Raw genomic sequence first — 20574 nt, forward strand, 5'->3', positions numbered from 1 at the left:
TATACATGCATATAAAACACAGGTTGGAGTGGTAGTGTGACATTAACACATCCCTAAGTAACATGGCCATATCAACTTGCACTGCCAGTTCATTTCACATGTTTTAGATCAGTTTCTCTTAAGTGTAACTTTTTATTAAAAGTCTGCAATTTAAGGATAATAAAATATATAAAATACATCAAGTGCTATTAGCTGCCTCAATAACCATTCACAAATCTAAAACCATTAAGAAACAATAATGACAATTCAACTACTTCAAAACTATTTCTTTCATGTTACTACAAAGTGTATAAATTAACAAAAGAAACTGCTCTTCATATTGGCTTTGGTGGCATCATTTTCCCTTTGACCTTATAGACATACAAGTACTTCCCTTTTAGAAGCCCAAGAAAATATGATCTCGAGATATTTCTGGCCCAATACAATGTATCATCAGAACTGACTAAACACAAGAATCTTCCACATAACATTTGTGTCTTTTGTCAGTGAAAATGGGACAGACTGAATCATTTCCTTCACTGCTACTCCTTAAAGCTCACACTTCTAAAAAATGTAAAGTAAATGGGTTAATTTTAATCATATATGCATGGTTTTGAATATCTATGGAAGCCCATTTCCAATGCTGAATAAAAAATCTAAAAATGTAATTCTGAGAAATAAAGTCAGAATTGTGAGTTAAACTCGCAATTGCGAGAAAAATATCTAATTGCTACATTTAAACTTGCAATTGTAAGAAAGTCAAAATTTCAAAATTAACCTTGCAATTGCAAGTTTATATCCTGCTATCCTTTAGAAAGTGCAAATCTGAGTTTATCACATAACTCAGAGAAAAAAAAAACTATTCTGACAAACTTGCAATTTCAAGCTCCGGTCTCACAATTCTGTGAATAAAAAGTCTGAATTGCTAGATGTAAACTCGCATTTGCAAGTGAGATAAAAGTCGCAATTAGCTTTTTAAATTTTTTTATTGGCCATTGAAATGGCCTTCCATAAATATCACACAAGAACGATATCTGCTGCAGATGATTAATATTGCACACGCAGGATTTAAGCATTACTCACTTTTCTGGTATTTTGTCTACGGAGTGCTCTGGTGTGCAGAGGATGGAGCGCTCAGGAGAAGCGGGCCGGGGACTGAGAGAGGGGAGGAGCTCTGCAGAGAAGAGAAAGATAAGCCGTCTTTGCATTTCCTGCACAGCTCTCCCTACCACAGAAAAACACATCTGACAAAACAACATACTAAGATCACAGCAACCACATCCTCAAAAGAAAATTCAAGATTATAAGTTAACATACAAAAATAGTTGTGCAATTAAAAATTTATTATTTTACCTAACATTTGCCTCATTCATTTATATTCTTATTAGAGTACTGTACCCTTAACTTAGCAACATGCTAATCTCAAACACTTTATTGTTTGGTTATATAGTTAATGTTTTTTTTTTTCATTTTAATTTCAAATGGGTCACTTACAATACATTCAATGACAGTTTTGCAGCACACTAGGTTTTGTAATAAAGTCAAGGTCTAACCTTTCAAAGCGCTCCGTGGTTCGCTGCCTCTTGAGGACGTCCATTTCTGTCTGTATCCGAGACAGTTTTCCACGCAGCTGAGATACCTCTCGAGCATGACCAGCCCTACACATAAACACATTTTAAGATCTTAGAAGAAAGGGCAAAAATATTTTTATAACCACTTTGTATTGCTTTTAAACTGTGCTGGAGTGGATTAAGACATCCTCATTTGATTGATGTCAGTTTGTTCCACGTTACCATCAGTGATCGCCAAGGCAGCTGCACACTTACACTAGTCAGCACTATTGAGAAACTGCTTGTTGTTGAAGGAAAGCAACATTGAATGGACTCTTTATGCACTCTTAAAAGAGGACACAGTCCTCTGTGTTTGCCAATGACAAATGCTTCACACAGTTCTCTGTGTAACAAGTCTCCTAGGAAACAATACATTTTATTATATATATATATATACACACACACATACATGTATATTAAAATAAAAATAAGTTTTTAGTGCATATCTGACATCATTCCACACTTTCTACATTACAGCCTATGTCAGTAGGGCTGACACTACCAATCATTTTTTGACAGTTAATCCATAACATTTTTGTTCGATTAACCATGTCACAAAGCCAATTTTTCCATTTTGTATTTTAACATAAGTATTTTATTATTAAAAACCAAATATAAATGCATTATGAATACTATACTATGCTATAAATTTAAGGGTTACATTTAAAATTGCTTTTAACTTTTGATCACGTGTTAGTGAAAACATGCACTTTGAATAAATTACATAAAAATGCATACATAAAATAACTTTGTATTTGACAGTGTTAACACTATTGGTAAAAGCTTTTATTGTATTTTACATCAAATAAATTTTGCTTGGGATGGCATCAAATACACTTAAAAAAAGGACAAATACTTACAGACTTTAGAAAGGTAGTGTAACAGTCACAAAAGTATTATAAATGGCCGTTTTGTCCACTGTTGTTATACTTGCGTTTTGCTGTCAGCAAGAGCCAGGCGGTCCTTCAGCACTTTGAGGTCAGACTCTTTCTCACTGGCACTCGTGTGCGTCTGAAACTCCTTCTGTCGATTGGTTGAGAGCAGTGTCTCTAGATTGTGTACCGTCAGCTGTTTGCTGGCCAACTGCTTTTTCAGAAGCTCTCCTCAGAGCGCATATCCTCCAGTTCACTTGTCACCTGAGGTTGACATTCAAAGGTTAGTGTTGGTTACTTGCCTATTTGCTCATTTTCAAACCCTTTCTAAACGTAGTAGGATGACGTGTGCATCTTACTCTCTCCAGCTCCATTCTCCAGCTCTCTCCAGCTGTCAGCTGGCGAACGTTGAGCTCTTTGCATGAGTCGAGTTTGACGCACAGTTCTCTGACAGAGGCCAGATCTGCCAACAGTGTGGCTTTCTCAGCTCGAGTCGCCTGGACCTCCTCTTCCAAACGAGACATTGCCCGTGCAAGCAATGACACCTGAGCTTCATATGCTTGCAGAGAGTTCAAGTGCTGAAGGAAAACAGAGGCAATGGAAAACATCCTTTTGTGCAGTGGTTCCCAACCTTGTTCCTGGAGGTCCCCCAACACTGCACATTTTGCATCTCCCCTTTGTCTGGTTTGTAATGTTGGGAACCACTGCTTTAGTGTGCTCCTCATGCTCCGAGTCACTCATACCTCCTGTATCTCTCTGTCTCTCTAGAGTTGTTTAGCCCCTCAGCCTGCTGCAGCTTTAGCTCTCTATCCTCCGACTCAGTGTGGATAGTCCGGAAACGCTCCAGCATGTCCCAGTTTTCCTGTTCCTTTACGCAACATAGAACAGCTTCAGTGTAAAATCTTAAATTGCATCTGATAAAATCCACACTTCTAACTTCAAATTGGAGCGTCCACAAAATGAATCTGCACTGAATTTTAACTCTGCATTTTTTTTAAAGTTAATATAGTATTTTCATCACCTACTTTAATTTTCCTGTGAAAAATAGTTTGCGATCAATTATGGTAAACAATAATTAGTGGCCACTGTAACCCTGGTTTATTTAATTGAACTGTTCAATGAACATTTTTGTCTTTAATCAAATTACTTATTTTTGGTGTTTTTTTCCTCTCCATTTCTCACCTTGGAAGCCATCATGCTTTCTATCCGTGCCACTTCTGAGATATACGAGTGAACCCTGAGCTTCAGTTCATTCCTCTCATTCAGAGCTTCCTGCATCTCTGCATGCAACGCCTTGAGAAAGGACCACAAGAATGTGAGCATGTGTGTATGTGAAGTTCACTGGTCATAGATGGTCATGTGAACAGAAGTGGGTTCACCTTTACCATTTGGAAGGGGTGGGAAGGAGAAAAACAAGGAAAAAAAGAAGAGGTCTCTTGTGGATGTATGCACCTGGTTTTCTCTGATCATGGTTGCCAGATCATCCTGTAACCTGCGGTTCTCTCTCAGCGCGACCTCTCTGTCTCGACTGATGGCTGAGAGCTCCTCTTGTGATACGTCCAGCTGTCTACGCAGACTAGAGATTTCCCTCTCTCGACTGCTTAATGACACCTTCAGCTGACTGAAATACATGACATATGACATTCAAGGCCTTCTATTCTTCCCCAAAAAGAAAGAAACATCTCATCATCCTAAGAACATTCATATTACTTACTCCAGAGAGTTCTCCAAGTCTGTGACTGTACGCCGGACTTCAAATAGAGTTTTCTCCTGTAGAGCAAAACCAACTTTATAAAAGCAGTACCACAGCAATTTTCTGATTGCAGCAGTTTATCTTCTCTACAAATATTACAAAGCATTCTGTTTTGGGAACAGGGCTACAATAAGACATCCCCTCATACTGTGTGTCATGTATCAGCAGTCCCTTCCCGTGGATCTCGTCTTGTAGCAGCACCATATTCTCAGTCTTCTGGTCCACGGCTTCCTGCAGGTCTTTCTCTCAGTCTAGAGAGGCTATTGTGCCCTGCAGATGTCATGATACCTAAATTACAAATGTATCTCATTAACACAAAACTAATATGGAATTAAACATACATGATAATACATTATCATCAATATATTTATAAATGAATTTAAAAGCATTTCTCAGTTAAGTCATTTTCTCAGTTAGGTAATACTGTAAGAACAATTAAATAAAATGTGTTGGCTAGATACCAAAGTAAAGGAACTTCTGACAAGGCTAATACAGAGAGAGACAGATGCATGAGAGAAAGCAGGAAGGAAGAGACAGAAAAGCTAATAATTAAAGATGCACAATATAAGACACTGTTCTGACACACACCGATTTTCTCTTCTAGTTTGTCGATCTGTTGGTGAGCTGCTTGCAGTTCATTGGTCTTGACAGATAATCTGTGCTGAACATCTGAGAGAGACTGCTCCATCTGCTCCTGCAGAAGCCTAAATGCACACAAACACACACACACACACACACACACACACACACACACACACACACACACACGAAATATCAAGCAGATTTAGAATTGCTGGCACGTATTTAAGCACAACCAAGACAGGCAGAAATGTATGACTACAGCAGTGCTACACAAACAGGCAGAAATGTTCATCTACAGGGGTGCTACACAAGCAAACACACACAGACCTGAGTGCACAGCTCTCGGCTCTCTGCTGTGTGGCCTCTTCTACATTCTGCAGCAGCACTGCTGACTGAGCCTTCAGCTCCTTCTCAACAGCAACATGACTCTTCTTCAGCATATCCACCTGAGCACGCAGATCAGCCCTCTCTCTTTCCAGCTACACACACAGTAATGTTTCACATTATGATTTTTTTAAACCTAAAAATAACCTCACATAAAGGGAAAATTTATAAATAAGCATGTCTTTTGCCCTACCCACAACGAGACAAAGGGCTCTTTAGAGGGTGCATTACACTCATATATATGCACTTTTGTTAAATCCTACATCTAAACATTACTAACCCCAGAAGGTTATTCTCAAAACATACAATCAAAACCTATATTTATAGCTTTTAGGTTGTTAATATAAGTGTTGTGTTAAATGTCCAAATGGGTTTAATCCAAGTTTACTTTAACTCAGGCACTGCTTTTCAGTGTGCCACTTGGGTATGGGAAAAGAAAAATATTTTTAACATCCCTACAAGTACGGTCCCCTTCCTACAGTGCTATCAAGACACCTGGAATTGGCCCATGACTATCCACACATGACAAAACACACTGGTAATGCTTGTGAAACTATAAACAGTGCAAGCTCTGTTAGTGTAGTTCCATCTCATTGGTGTTCTCCAGGTCAAGAATCCTGCTCTCCTAATGTTCTCTGTCTGTCAGAGCTGTGCTCTGTGCAACCTGCAAAGTCTGAAAGAAGATTTATCTTGGCAACTCTCCCTTTAACACACAGCTATATCACTCAACCTACAAGTGAAGTACAGTTTAGAAGTGCTGTGTGGAATTTCAAACGCACAACTCTTAACCACAGAAAACTGCTTGCATATACTTAGCAGCTATTTATGGTATTATGGTATAAAAAAAAAAAAAAACTCAGTTTGCAAACATACACAAACACACAAAAACACACACATTGAGTCTGTCTCTAAGTGCGTTTCTCTCAGCAGTAACTCTGTGGAGTTCAGCTTCAGTCTGTTCCCTGTCATCTCTGATCCTGTGCTGGAGTTCAGAGGACATTTAGTTCATTTAGTAAATACTTTCTAAAATAATTGTTTAAACAGGTAATTAAAGTGTCCATCAATGTGAAAACAAAAATGTAGCCTTGTTACAAAATCGGTTATATTGTATAAAATAAAGGTAATAAGGAAATATTTATAAAACATATAATAAATACAAAATATTCAATTTGTTCACATATATTTTTATATATTTTTTTATTAAATTTTCATTGGCTTTTATATTTTGAAAACTTAGCAAATCATTATTTATTTAAAACAAAATGTATATTTGTAAATAGGAAACTTATTTATATTTCATCCAGCTGTCCATATGTTAAAGGGATAGTTCAGAGGTGTCAAACTCAGTTCCAGGAGGGGTGCAGCCCTGCAGAGTTTAGTTCCAAATAAGCCTGAATGATTAGATTAGCTGGATCAGACAATTTTAATTAGGGTTATATCTAAACTGTGCAGGGCTGTGGCACTCCAGGAACTGAGTTTGACACCCTTGGCATGGTTCACTCAAAAAAAACGAAAATTCTGTCATTAATTACTCATGTTTTTCCAAACTCGTAAGACCTTTTTTCATCTTTGAATCACAAATTAATATATTTTTGATTAAATCTGAGGGCTTTCTGACCCACTATAGACAGCAAGGGTACTACCACATTCAAGGCACAGAAATTTTGTAAGGACATCGATAAAACAGTGCATATGACATCAGTGGTACAACAATTTTATGCACTATGAGAAAAATTTCTCTGCACAAAGAAACAAACATAATGACTTTATCCATCGATTTGTGTTACAAAGAAGAATGAAGGTCTTACAGTTTTGGGACCGCATGAGGGTGAGTAATTAAAAGAATTTTCATTTTTGAACAGTGCCTTTAACGGTTCAGAAAAAGTGAGAAAAACTATATAATTATGTATGTAATAATTAGTATGCAGTTACAGAAGTAAAGGTCATCTCCAACCTTTTCGTGCCAGCTGCCTCTTCCTCTGGGGCTCCTCCCCCTGCCTGGACTAGGGGTGGGGCTTTTGTCTGTCCTGCCCCTAAGCAGCTGGTATCGCTACAGCTCCTGTTTGTAGTCATTTCTTTCCTCCTCTAAACTTTTCACAAAGCCATCTAGTCGGGATGGAGACTTCTCCTTGCCACACATCCCATGCCTTGCACGCATCTGCTCCAAATCTAGAATCATCTCCTTATCTGAAACAAGCACAGTACCAAAATCAGGTAAATGACAAACCACATATGCAAACACCACACACACACATAAACAAACACACACACCACTCTACCTGCAAATAAAACACAAAGAGCAGTGTTGCATCTCAACAGCCTGTGTCATTGCATCAACTTTATCCTGAAGTCTCTTTTTGTCTGCTTCTTGTCATTCTGTTCTTGAAGATCAAGCAGCTGATCCCTCATACAGTCTTTCACGTGATCTCCCTCTGCCATATCCTGCAACAAATCATTCACTGAATCTCACCCAAATCTCACATATAATTATAATAGTTATAATTAAGGTGGTGCCGAAGACTATAGAAATACAAAGACAGTTCACTCCTATACTTATGAATGGGAGAAACTACAGTATGGCGGAATAGTCCCACCTTCTAAATGAAAGAACCAATTGCTGATTGGTAAAGTCATTGCATCACTGCCATAAGAAGCTCTGGTTGCCATAGAAATTTGAGGCTAGACCAGCTGATGCGCATGCGCAGCCTTAAGGCCCGTTCACACCAAGCATGAATACTATAAAGATATAGCTCTAAAAATCATTCTCAATATTAAAGAATAAGAGAGTCCACACAACAACAACTATACTGATAAAGGCACAGAGAACCGATATCATTGGAATCATTTTCAAAGCGATTTTTCCCAGCTGACTGACAGACAATCAAAATTCATCCTGCTATAATGAGCTCAAGAATTTAAAGCGTCAGACGCACATGTGCTTAGAATAAACAGGCGATATCGTTCGCTGGTGTGGACGCTTATAACATTATCTTTATAGTTATCATTCTTGGTGTGAAGCATGTTATGACTGTGCATGCACATTGGCTGATCTAGCCTGAAAAACAAGCTTTTTTTAAATGCCATTTTAGCATAAGAAACAACATTAAAGGGGAAGTTAATTTAGATTTTGTCGTGATTTGAAATATGTAATTTAATTGCGACTTCAGCGAACAGTTTTTGAGATTTCAGGATTCCCCCATTCATTTAGACAGGACTTGGTCTTGTTTAAGCTGCCTGGAGCCTTTGTAAATATAGCCGCCCAGTGAACACTTTAATTTTTAATTGGTCATTATTTTTTCTTCTTTAAATTAACAAATAGAGTTCATGTTGTATTGTCTTAGTTTTTTTCCCCCTTATATTATTGCATTTAAATTCAAAAGAAATGTCTGGTTTCTGAAAAAAATGTACCTGCCTTTAATTTATAACTTAATTTTCAGATAAATAGAGATATTTTTATTTGTGTGTTAAGATTATTCACCTGCAAAATGCCTTATTACCACTATTCAAACACTCTAAAGGCCAGTAATAAAGAGTAAGATATCTAGGAATAGCTATATAAAGTAGTACTTCCTTATAGTCATGAATCTTTTAATATATGTTGTAAAGTATTTACCCAAAGATGATAAACAAAAACATAGAAGCTTTATATCCAGAAGCTATACTTAACCTTCCATGTCATGTCAGGCCAGACAGAATAAATGTGCTGTTCTGAACCAGATGGTTAATTTAACAGCTCATTTCACATGCTGCAGTGTGGACCCATGCACATACCCGTCTGTCTGTAGCGATGACCTCCTCCAGGTTCTCTAGCTCCTGCTGTTGACGTTGAATCTCTTTCTAGAGATAGAAACAGGGCTAGTGTAAGTATCACTGCATAAAGCTAAATATTAGTCTTTAAAATCCAAGCTTTGACACACTGAGACCAAAAATTAACATTAAAATCAGTAGTTTACTAAGTATTAAATAGCAATATGCATATTAAAATATACGAGTACTAAAATTCAATGTAAATTTTCAAATTTAAGTCAAGATTTAGAATTTAAGATTTTAAGAATCATCTTAAAAAAATTATTAAAAAGCAATAAAATAAAAAGGCAAAAAAAAATGCAACGTTAATCCAGTATTATTAATTTTATATAAATACATTTTGCAAACCTTTACACCTTCAGAGAAGAACTGAGGCTTATTTTATTACTTGAAAGTTGATAACAGTCGGTGCAGAAGCGAGCCGACATATAGCGCTGTTGCGCTACAGGCGTCCTGAATTGGAATCCCGCCCCCCTCTCTCTTCCAATTTGCTTCCTGTCATTACACTGTCCTATTTAAGTAATGGCAAAACGGCATTAAAACAAAAGTTGATCTTAAGCATAGACCCCACTGAGTTCACCTTGGCCTCTTGCAGCTCGATGTCGGCAGTCTCTAGAACCTTCTCTTTGTCTTTCTCTAGCTGCTGGGAAAGCTGGTCTATCTCATTAAGTTCCTGACACAGCTCTTGATTTCGAGCGCTCAGATCAGCTACCTCACTGGACACAGTCTTCTTCCCCTGCTGCAGTCCGTCAATTCTCTGTTCCAGGGATCTGTTGGTCTCCTGCAGATATTCTATCTGAGAGAGGGGTTATGACAGGGTTAGCATCTAGCTGGAAATAAACACCTATATACGCATAAAGCAAACAGAAAGAGGTGATGGACATCAGTGAACTCTTAATCTTGAAGGTATATGCTTGGTTCGGTGGTCTTAGTCAGAAATCTGCCAGACAAGATGAAGTAAAAGTAATAATTAGAGGAACATCCATTTACCTGCAGGTTCAGATGAGCAATACGTTTTTCATTACTGATGTTTTGAGCCTCCAGAGAGATGACATCATTTGGTCGACCACCATCCAGAGCTCGATTCAGACGCTCAATCTCTTTATCTCGCTCTTCCACCTGTACACACAGCATGACAAAAAAATTCTAAGGGTGCATGATATGAATAAAAGCATTAACACTGTTAGAGACAATATAATTTTACAACTTAGACAGTTCCGAATACCCATACATGTTCCACTTTAACAACTATAATCACGCTCTCGTTCTCTCCAGACAATAAGGTAGTAGCTCATGGAAAACAATTTGTTTACTGAAATATTAGAAAAGCACCTCAGAATAAATAATCAAACTATATATCTAATTAAATTAGATAAGTTTAAGTGTGTGCATGCTTACCCCAGTGTTTAGATGTTTGATTCCTGCCTGCGCTGTCTCCAGCTTCAGCTGTGCAACTTCCTTCTGAAGCTCCTGAATCCTAGCACAAAGAGACATATATTTTTTAATATTATAAAAGCTATAAAAGTTATTTAAATAATTGCATTTATATTTCTAAACACGTTTACATTACTACATGTTACAACCGGGGTGAATTTGTTAACTTGTGCAACAGATTAAATATTTAAATGTTACAAAAAAACAAAAAACAAATAATAAAATAAAATAAAAATAATATATATATATATATATATATATATATATATATATATATATATATATACACACACACACACACACACACACACACTTAAATAGCAAAAAATTATTTAAACCTTTTTTTTATATTTATAGCATTTATAAATATTATGAAATGTGTTAGTATCGATGCTATCAAAATTAATGCAGTAACTCGTGCAAATTAATTAAATGTATAAAAATTGTCCTTTTCTTTTCTTTCCTTAAGAAAGACTTAATCTCTACCCTTCAAATGCATTAATTACAAAACAATTGATTTATCATGATTCTATTTTGTTTCCTTCCCCACACCAGTCATCAGCCACCTGAAGAAGGATCGTCTGGTTGCGCCACAGATGAAGGGATGGGGCCACTGGAGGGTGGGAGGAGTTCATCTATCTGCATCCGCTGACGTCTAAACGAGATTGATTGTTTCTTCCCTCCTAATTAAATTAGTCATTGACTATAAATTGCTCTAACTATAACATAAACAGACACAGATGAATATCATAGCTGCAATGTTAAATAAAATGTACCGATCTGGTGTCTGAACAACAGCTTGAATGTTCTTCTCCTGGAGCTAGGATACGCTCCGTCTTAGCTTTGCTGTCCTGCTCAAGAGACCGGACTGTGTGCACATACTGATTATTGAGGAATTTCAGATCTGAGGTTTCATGGTCCAGTTTCCAGATGTATGCTTTCAGCTCTGTTAATGGAAAAGTGTTTCTTATAACCATTCCCTTTAGATCAAATTTGTTTGCAACAGGATTTGAGGCATTAAACTCAGTCCATACCCCTGCTGATCCGATCCTTCTCCTCTCTCAGTTTCAACAGCCCAAGGTGCAGTTCATTGTTTTCTCTGACTAGCCGGGCATTTTCAGCTTTATATGGCTCCAGAACAGCATCAACATTTCGATTTTCTTTTTCCGTCTTTCCTGCAGCGAGCTTGGCATTCCTGAGACTCTCTGTGGTGTGGACCAGGTCACTAAGATACAAATGAAAACATAATGATTATGCTCCTGTCAAATCACGTTTCACATATTATTAAATTAAATTTATGCATTTAGCAGACGCTTTTATCCAAAGTGACTTACAGTGCATTTAGGCATTCAATTCAATTTTTACCTATCATTATATTATATATATTATATTATGTACATTTATAAAGTGGATGTCATGTTTAATTTTCATGAAGACTATTTCCAGAAACTAGTTAAATAAACATGTTCAGCCATTTTTGCATCTGTTATGATGAACATCTATGTTCTTGGCAGAACTTGTATTTGCTCCATTAGGCCAGTGTTGCAATTGTCACAATCCAATGATCATGTATTTGTGTTTTTAGATGAAAAAAAATCTTTATGGTGTATAGTTCAGAATGAATAATACAGCATATTCACCTGAAGAGTTTCTCGACCAGTGGCAGGCTCTCAATGGCTAGTGGCTGTCCAGCTGATCCAAACGCTTCGGCAGATTGATGAACTTCCGCTCGGCGCTGGTCGTCATGCTCATTCAACACGACACGCCCCACAACGATACACACAGAGCACGAGTTGAGCTGCGTTTTTCAGAAGCAACTTAGGTCGTTACAAATAGAGTTCAATATAACTTGCAACCATAGATGCTTTTGGGAAACAAACATCTAGACAGCACTTCTGGACGCACTGCGAATGTTTGATAACTGTCTAGGTAGGTTAAGTTAGGCAGCTTACTTTTAAACCGTGACCATAAAGCTACAAAAGCCACATAACGCTGTTTGAAAATGGCGCCAAGGAGAAGGAAAGACCTTTTACTGTCTATGGGAAAGACCCATAGACCCAGTCCTGCTCTTTCTTATCATTGAAACTGCGCCATCTAGTGGAGACTTAGTGAAAAGACATATAAAAGTGGTTACACATATGGAAAATATGTGACAAGCCAAAAACATTGTGAGGGTCAAAATTATCGATTTTTATTTTAAGCCATTATTAATTTTTAATAATGGCATAAAATATATTAAGTAAAGATCGTGTTCCAAAAATATATTTTTTAAACAGTAAATATAAAACTTAATTTTTGATTAATAATATGCATTACTAAAAACTTAATTTGGACAACTTGACGATTCTCTCTCTCTCTCTCTCTCCCTCTCTCTCTCTCTCTCTCTCTCTCTCTCTCTCTCTCTCTCTCTCTCTCTCTCTCTCTCTCTCTCTCTCTCTCTACAGGGGCGTCGGACTGGGGGTAAAACCAGTCCCATCAGGACTGCCTATGCATAGGGCCTGGGATCTTGTGCAATGCCCCTGTCTCTCTCTATATATATTTTGCACTCTCAGATTCCAGACTTTCAAATAGTTGAATCTCATTCAAATATTGTCCTATCCTACCAAACCATGCATTAATGGCAAGCTTATTTATTCAGTAATCCATTTATTCAATTAAAAAATTTGACCCTTGTGACTGGTTTTGTGGTCCAGGGTCACATATTTGCTGTTAAAGAGAATTCAGAACATAATCCCTGTAAGCCTCTAAATAATAAATTTAAAAAAAATATGAAGCAATAGAAAATCTATTTTTACTGTAATAGCCTACCGAAACAGTTGATCGATTTTTTATTATTCAACCTCTAATTCTTCCAGACTGTGGCCTGCATTTAGAGGCTTGTGCAGCATCCATTAAATTAAAAGGGCGTACATTTAGAAACACAAATGTTAGAGCAGAACCCTCTGTTTTTATTCGGTGAACGGCCTCTGCCACACCCTCGTGTTTCACGTGCAGCTGGGGGAGAAGCAGCGCCTCCGCGCGCACTGAATGCATACGGAACTGTCGCGAGGAGGAGGCGAGCACTCGCAGCATCAGCAACACACACATCCACACACACACGCATGCACGCATACATACACAAAGAGGTCAGCTCGCGTGCTGCGACTTGAATGGAAGATAATCGAGTGCCGCGAGACACAATAAAGGAAGCATAGGAACTGATCCTCGTGCCGTGCCATCACACACGCCTGGAGAGGTAGGAGACAATCAAACATTTGTTTGAACTCCATAGCTTTGTCTGTGATACTGACCTTGTCATAGAGCCCATCTTCCAAAATCCCCCATTCTTCACAGATGTGTGTGCAGCTGGGGAGGCATGAAGATGTCTTGGGCTGCATTTGGCTATGAAATGCATGATATAAGATCTGTCATTGTGTAGAAAACGCCATCGATACGTTTGCATCACATCAATCTGCACCCCCTCCATATGTTGCCTTTTAGCTTATTTATGAATGACAGTTGTTTTGATTAGTTGATACTGTGGATTTCTTAGATACGTCCGCAAAACATTGACTATCTGATTTATGAGTCGTCAGTCATTCATACATATTATGCTTACAGGAACTGGTGCAGACAGTTGATGGTGCCCTGAGCTTTAGTGTCGTTTTCTATCACGATGCATACCTGCCACAATGCATGCTTTTGTGGCAAAAGATGCCGTCGATAGCATTGCCCGTTCCTACAAAGGAAGTGATGACTATGAAAAATATACATCACTGATACGCAGGCGTCAATACTCATAATACTAAGACTATTTTTAATAGACAGTGTCTGGCCTAATTTGTATTATTTTATCATGACGTAACGATGATGTAATGCGTAACTGTAAATTGAATTTCAGTTTTGTTTCTTTGTTTGTTTGCTGTCGGGTCCACACTAAACACCCTGGCTTGGTGTCCATGCATGAGCTGTTTATTGCGTACCTAAACACTGCTCTTGTTGTAGGCTCACTGATCAGTAAAAACACGGAAACCTTACACTTACTATATATATAAAGTTAGGATTATTTTTTTTTTCAGTTTTATACATAACTTATGAATTGATGGATGGATTTTCAGTAGATGTACCGACATATGATGGTATTCAGCTGTAATTATGTTTTTTTTTTTTTGCATGGAAATGAAATTTAATCAGTAATATAAATCCGAATTTTTTGGACCGCATGCTTTTAAGATAAGGGATGCACTGGTATTCAGATAAATGGGCAAAATCACAAACTAAGAAGTATTTAAACTATTTTGTAAAAAACAAAGTTAATAATGAAACAATTTTTATTATTTTATAATTTTTAATGTACAGCAAGAAAATTGATATTCATTCAGATTAGCCAAAGATTACATTTAACCATGTCATTAAGTGCATTAAAAAAAAACCTCTTGATGAATGTTAGATGAAGGTAGAATGTAAAAAAAAAAAAAAAGTGGGGGGAACTGAGCATGCACAATTCAGTCCCATATCGATTAAAGAAAACCTTCTAATACTGGCCTGTAACCAATATTGTATATTATGGAACAAATTATTAAAGCACACTGGATTCCCTTATGAAACAAAAATATATTGCAGTATATTGGAAAATATCATGTAATATATTAGGCATATATTCTTAAATATATATATTTTTTCCAATATATTGCAATATATTGAAAGCTGCAATCATTTGTATATTTTGCAATATATTATATAATATATGTATCATCAATATATTATTAAATGTATTCAAATATATAACATATTAGAAAATAAAAAGGGAAAATAATATATTACAAAATATCACAATATATTTTAAGAAATATATTGGTAAATATATTTTCCTTTCGTAAGGGTTAGCACAGAAAAACAGCGTAAAGAAACCAGGAGAAATGTTCCTTAAATACACAAAATTTACAGCTAGACACACAAGCTACCTGACTCCTCTTTGAATTTTACATTCTTGGGCCTGCCATTTGAAAGCTATAATGTCCATTTTTAAGACAGGAAACAGCCTCAGAAGTTTTCACTGCTGACCTCGGTTTGGGGGCATGTTCCTCTTATTCACCCTGGAGATTTGTGCATTCAAGAGGAAACCAGAGAAACTGCTCCCGAGGCTTCCTCCCACTGTAAATAATTCATGAAAAGGCCAATTAATATTAATCCATAAAAAGTACTGTGTCAATACAAGTTGACCAGTGAAGGGGAAAGGCCTTGTGTGTTTGACTGGAGTGTCTGTGCTTTTGTTGGCGTGACAGACGATCCCACAGCATAATCTGAATAAGGTTACACAACTTTAGACAACAGTGGGTGTGCCTTAAACATGCTAGACTTGATAGGATGTTATTTTCCACCACAATATGACCTAATTAAACCCACTTTAACATGCTCACGGATTGGACACGACAGACACTGGCCCCAAAACATTATGTGGTATAACATTGCCCTCTAGTGTAGTACAACACAGATAGACAATACTAATGTACACTTGTACACTTGAAAACATCACATGAAGTAAAAAGTGTTACATGTGAACTGATATTCACTTCATTCAATACAACTGAATGCATGAAAACAGGCAAATGTTGCCTAGACACTAGAACACACCATTGCTGACATGTAGGTCAGTCAATTAGACAGATCAAGTAGTGTTTCACATGCTATTGAGGTTTAAAGCTTCAGAGTTCAGTTGGTTTTCTGTCCTTATTAGTGTAAACTACACCGTTTTTGCATATTTAACATGCTTATACTTTTATATTGTTAAGATTTAATCATTGAATTGAACCATTATGCCTAGATCTATTGGAATAATTTCATAATTAATAATGAATTATCAGTTAATAATTAATCTGAAGGAATGTTGCTTTGACTAAGGGTATGTTTACACTTGTTGTGCAGGGTCTCTTGGCTCTTTTTGTTCCAGACAAAAAAAAGAAAACAATTAATTTAGACCTAGTTCGTTTTTAACAGAACTTTCAGATACAAAACGAAAGAGACAAGGATAAGGTCACAATTTGATTGGACAGCTTTTATGTCATACATTTTGTGGACATCCAAAACAATGCTGTGTGCTGGGCTAAATGCACGTATGTGTACAGTACATATGGTGGTATTTTTAACAGCTTATAACTCATAAAGAGCACAGACAGCAGGAATTCCTCCATTGCACTGAGATCTGTGAGGAGAGGAGATGGCTGTTCCAGTGCCTGTACAGAACTGTAATGGTAATTCCTGTGACAAGAAGAAATAGGTATGCTTGAGCATTTTGTACTTCTTAGGGTTGTGTCTTGTGACATCACTTGACATCATCTTGTTTTTGGGTTCATTTAAGTGTCTTTGATCAGTGTTGCATTCACATATCAGTTGAACCGCACCAAAATTTGTTTGGAAATGGAATGAGAACTCCTGAAAAGTCTGCATGTTTTTTGCACACTGGGGTTTACGCTTATTCAAATGAACCGCACTAACAGATTAATCACTCCAGTTCATTTCAATCGAACCAAACCTACCGAGGGTAAATACACCCTAAGACTTGTGTGGGGGACCAGGAGATATGCACATACAAAACTATTGACATAAATCTCCAGTAGCTGAACAGAATCAGTACAGACCACTGTTAACAATGACACTGCACAACTTTCTGGACAAAAAGGTTTTGAGACCTACACACAAGAACGGAGTTAGAAAAACAGACTGACAAAACAAAAGCCAGCTTTGTCAGATTGTAATGGGTATTCTGCGATATTCTGTCATGCAGATGATTTTGTTTTTGTTTGTTCTGAATAAAAATTGAGAGTGTTTTTGATAGAGAGACAGGACACAGTTAGGAAATATGTGTCTTTACACATTACCTTACATTACCTGGTTCAACCCAATTCCTCCTCTCATTTTAATCAGCAATAATGTATGCTGTAAGTAAGACATTTTAGCTGTACTATCATACAATAGCTGCTGCAATAATTTCAACATTAAAGCTTCTTTAATTTCACCCAAACCACAATGTCATGTTGTACAGACAATATCTTACCAGAACACAGGTCTGTCCTTGGGTACACAAAACTTTGACCTCCTATACAATTACAATTATTCTTTCTATATTCTAAACACATATACGTCTGAGAAATTATATGAATGTTTTTGCTATTTTTGTCATACTGCTGAAATTATGTAATACTATGCTTAAATACTTATGAAATACCAGTAATGTGTCACATCTTTAAGTGTTTATAGATAGATAGATAGATAGATAGATAGATAGATAGATAGATAGATAGGTGACCACACTGTACTATCAAGCTGAGAAATGATTAACGTCTGACTGGAAATCACATTTCCAACACATCAATTAAAACTGAGACCATATAGTTGTTCTCGGTGGATTCATATTCTATAGTTCGAGATTACTGGAGGCCATGTGTTTTATTGGAGTGGGCTGCTGGTCTTGGCCTGTTGTTCTGCAGATCTTGAAAGGTAATGTTTTGAGATTGAACTTGGTTCCTCGATGATTTCCTTCTGTGTCTGTTCTGTGGGAGTTTTTATTAAATGCCGATATTCACTGCCAGAGTGAGTCACTACAGTCTCTGAAGTTTAACACATCTAAGAAAGACTCAGCCTTCCAGTGCACGTGATTCTGAATCTCGAAACACCATAAAGGTAATGAAGTTATTTTTAGAACTGAAAACAAACAATTGAAAGTAGAAGCGGCAGCATATAATTCCCACACCGCTGATGCAATAATGACTGTTTCCAAATTAATACTACACATTTCTTCCTGCCCCCATCTATCATTGTTCAACCCAAAACTCCTGCTCCAGACTCATACCATTGGTTAAGCCACAGACTGACATGTTGGAATAAGAAGGTTTGTCTAGCAAGCTAGTTTGCAAGAAGTTTACTAACAGATGTCTCTTCACATTAAAATAAGACAGGAGAATTGATTTTCACATCAAGTAAACCGCACACATCAGCTTATCTGATTATTAGGGTCTAAATACTTTTGCAATGCATTGCATGTTCATAGTCGATTTATACAGTAAATATAGTTTATCATGTTAACACTCAGTAAACATGCCTGTCAGTAGTACTGAGGACAGCAGAAATGACATTTGTAACCATTTATGCTAAGTGTTCTTGTCCTTTGAGAGGGCATTTTATCCTATAAGATCTTAATTTCTAGTAACAAGGGACATTTACATAAGTAATACTGAACAGTGAATTTCGACTGGGAACAACATGAGGGGCAGGCAAGGTGTGAAATTTCATATAACTCCTCCCCGAACTTCCCACTGCCCTGTATCTTGCCCTCTCATCGGCTGTAGGTCAAATGTGTTTTTCTCATACACAGCAGGATTTTGAATTGTGGACAGGTCCAGTTATTTAGCATAACAAATATTTCATGAGCAATTCTCTAAGATTGCATCTTTGATAATTCACATTGTGTGCTTGTCACTTGCATAAACGAGCAACGATTTGCCTTGGATTTCAGGCATTTGTTAACTTGCAGATTTTGCAAAACTTGTTGGTGCTAAATCAGTCAGCTAAAAAAAGGTGCTAAAATGAACTCGGATCATCAAAAAGAGTAATACAAACCGTGAAAAGTCCCTGTTTATATCCATTTTAATAAGCACCTCTAGACCAGTCAGATTTTCAGAACCAGAACTAACTTTACTATAATTAAGCAGGTCCTACTTCATATTAAGTACCTTTCACTACTGTTACACTGAAATGAATAATTTGATAAAATGCACTTATTGCATGTAACTGCAATTATAATTAATTTCTCTAACCCTTAACCCACTCCTAAACCTAACCCTACCATAAAAACTTTAAAGAGATAGTTCACCCAAATCAGTATTCTCCTGAATGTGTTGAAGACTGACAGTAAAGTTGATATTTTTATGGGGGTTTTTGCGCACAAAAAGTATTCTTGTAGCTTAATACAATTAAGGTTAAACCACTGATGTCACATTGACTATTTTAACAATGTTCTTACTAACTTTTTGGTCCTTAAATGTGGTAGTTACGTCGCTGTCAACGCAGGGTCAGAAAGCTCTCAAATTTTATCAAAAATATCTTAATTTGTGTTCCAAAGATGAACCAAGGTAGTATGGGTTTGGAATGACATGAGGGTGAGTAATTAGGGTTAGTTCACCCCCACCCCTCAAAAAAAAAAAAAAAGGTCATAAATTACTCAACCTCAAATCATCCTAGCTCACTTTCCTCTTTCAGACGAATCCAGTCAGTTATTTAAAAAATTGTCTTTGATCTTTCATGCTGTTTAATGGCACTCAGCGGGTGTTGCAGTGCATCAGTCCACAATAAGCTAAATAAAAAGCACCCCATCCATAAAAAAAAGTGCCTCACGTGGCTTTAACCTTTTCAGTGGGGAGTTTAAAATATTCTAGCATCCCCCCCAGAGTGTTTTAGAATTTTCCCCTTACTGTATCCATGGCGATGCGTCGGGCTCGTCACATGACATCCCGTGTCTATGATAACACTGTATGACAGATGGATCGCTTTTATTTAGTTTATACTTTTTTATTTAAAATATTCACAAACTTGCATACCATGTCATCAACAATCTGATATTCCGATTCATAAATATGTGTAAATGAGTGCATTTTTTTTTTTTAAAACCCTTTCTTAATGATCTTGATCATGATCTGTAATTTGAGATGGGCGCCGCCATGTTTGTACACGCTGCAGTGCAGAGAGTCCTGTCAGTCAGATTTACAGCACCTACAAAAACACGTCAATTCACTACAGGAGAACGTTGTTCACCACCAAGAGCCATGAGAGACATTTTATTATGGATGGGTGTTTTTTATTTAACTTCTTTTGGACCGATGCACTGCAACACCTGCCGAGTGCCATTAAACAGCTTGAAAGATTAGAGACAATTTTTTATATAACTCAGACTGGATTCGTCTGAAAGAAGAAAGTCATATGCACCTAGGATGACTTGAGGGTGAGTAATTTATGTGGTTTTCATTTTTGGGCGAACTAAGACTTTAATAATCATTGATTTGTGACACTGGAGACAGGTAGCAGTTTCTGCCACTATTGATCGCCACATGTCTTTATTCAGTTAATGGAGGCCCTTGTTCTTCGAAATTGTTTCAACATAATACACACACGCATTCTCACA

General features: G+C 37.0%; 1 pseudogene; it reads right to left on the reverse strand.

The window, feature by feature from the left end:
• Positions 1 to 784: 784 nt before the first annotated feature.
• Positions 785 to 12173, reverse strand: LOC132107413 (centrosomal protein of 135 kDa-like; annotated as a pseudogene).
• Between the last annotated feature and the right edge of the window lie 8401 nt (positions 12174 to 20574).

The sequence above is a fragment of the Carassius carassius genome, chromosome 27, assembly GCF_963082965.1.
Source record: "Carassius carassius chromosome 27, fCarCar2.1, whole genome shotgun sequence".
Taxonomy (NCBI): Eukaryota; Metazoa; Chordata; class Actinopteri; order Cypriniformes; family Cyprinidae; genus Carassius; species Carassius carassius.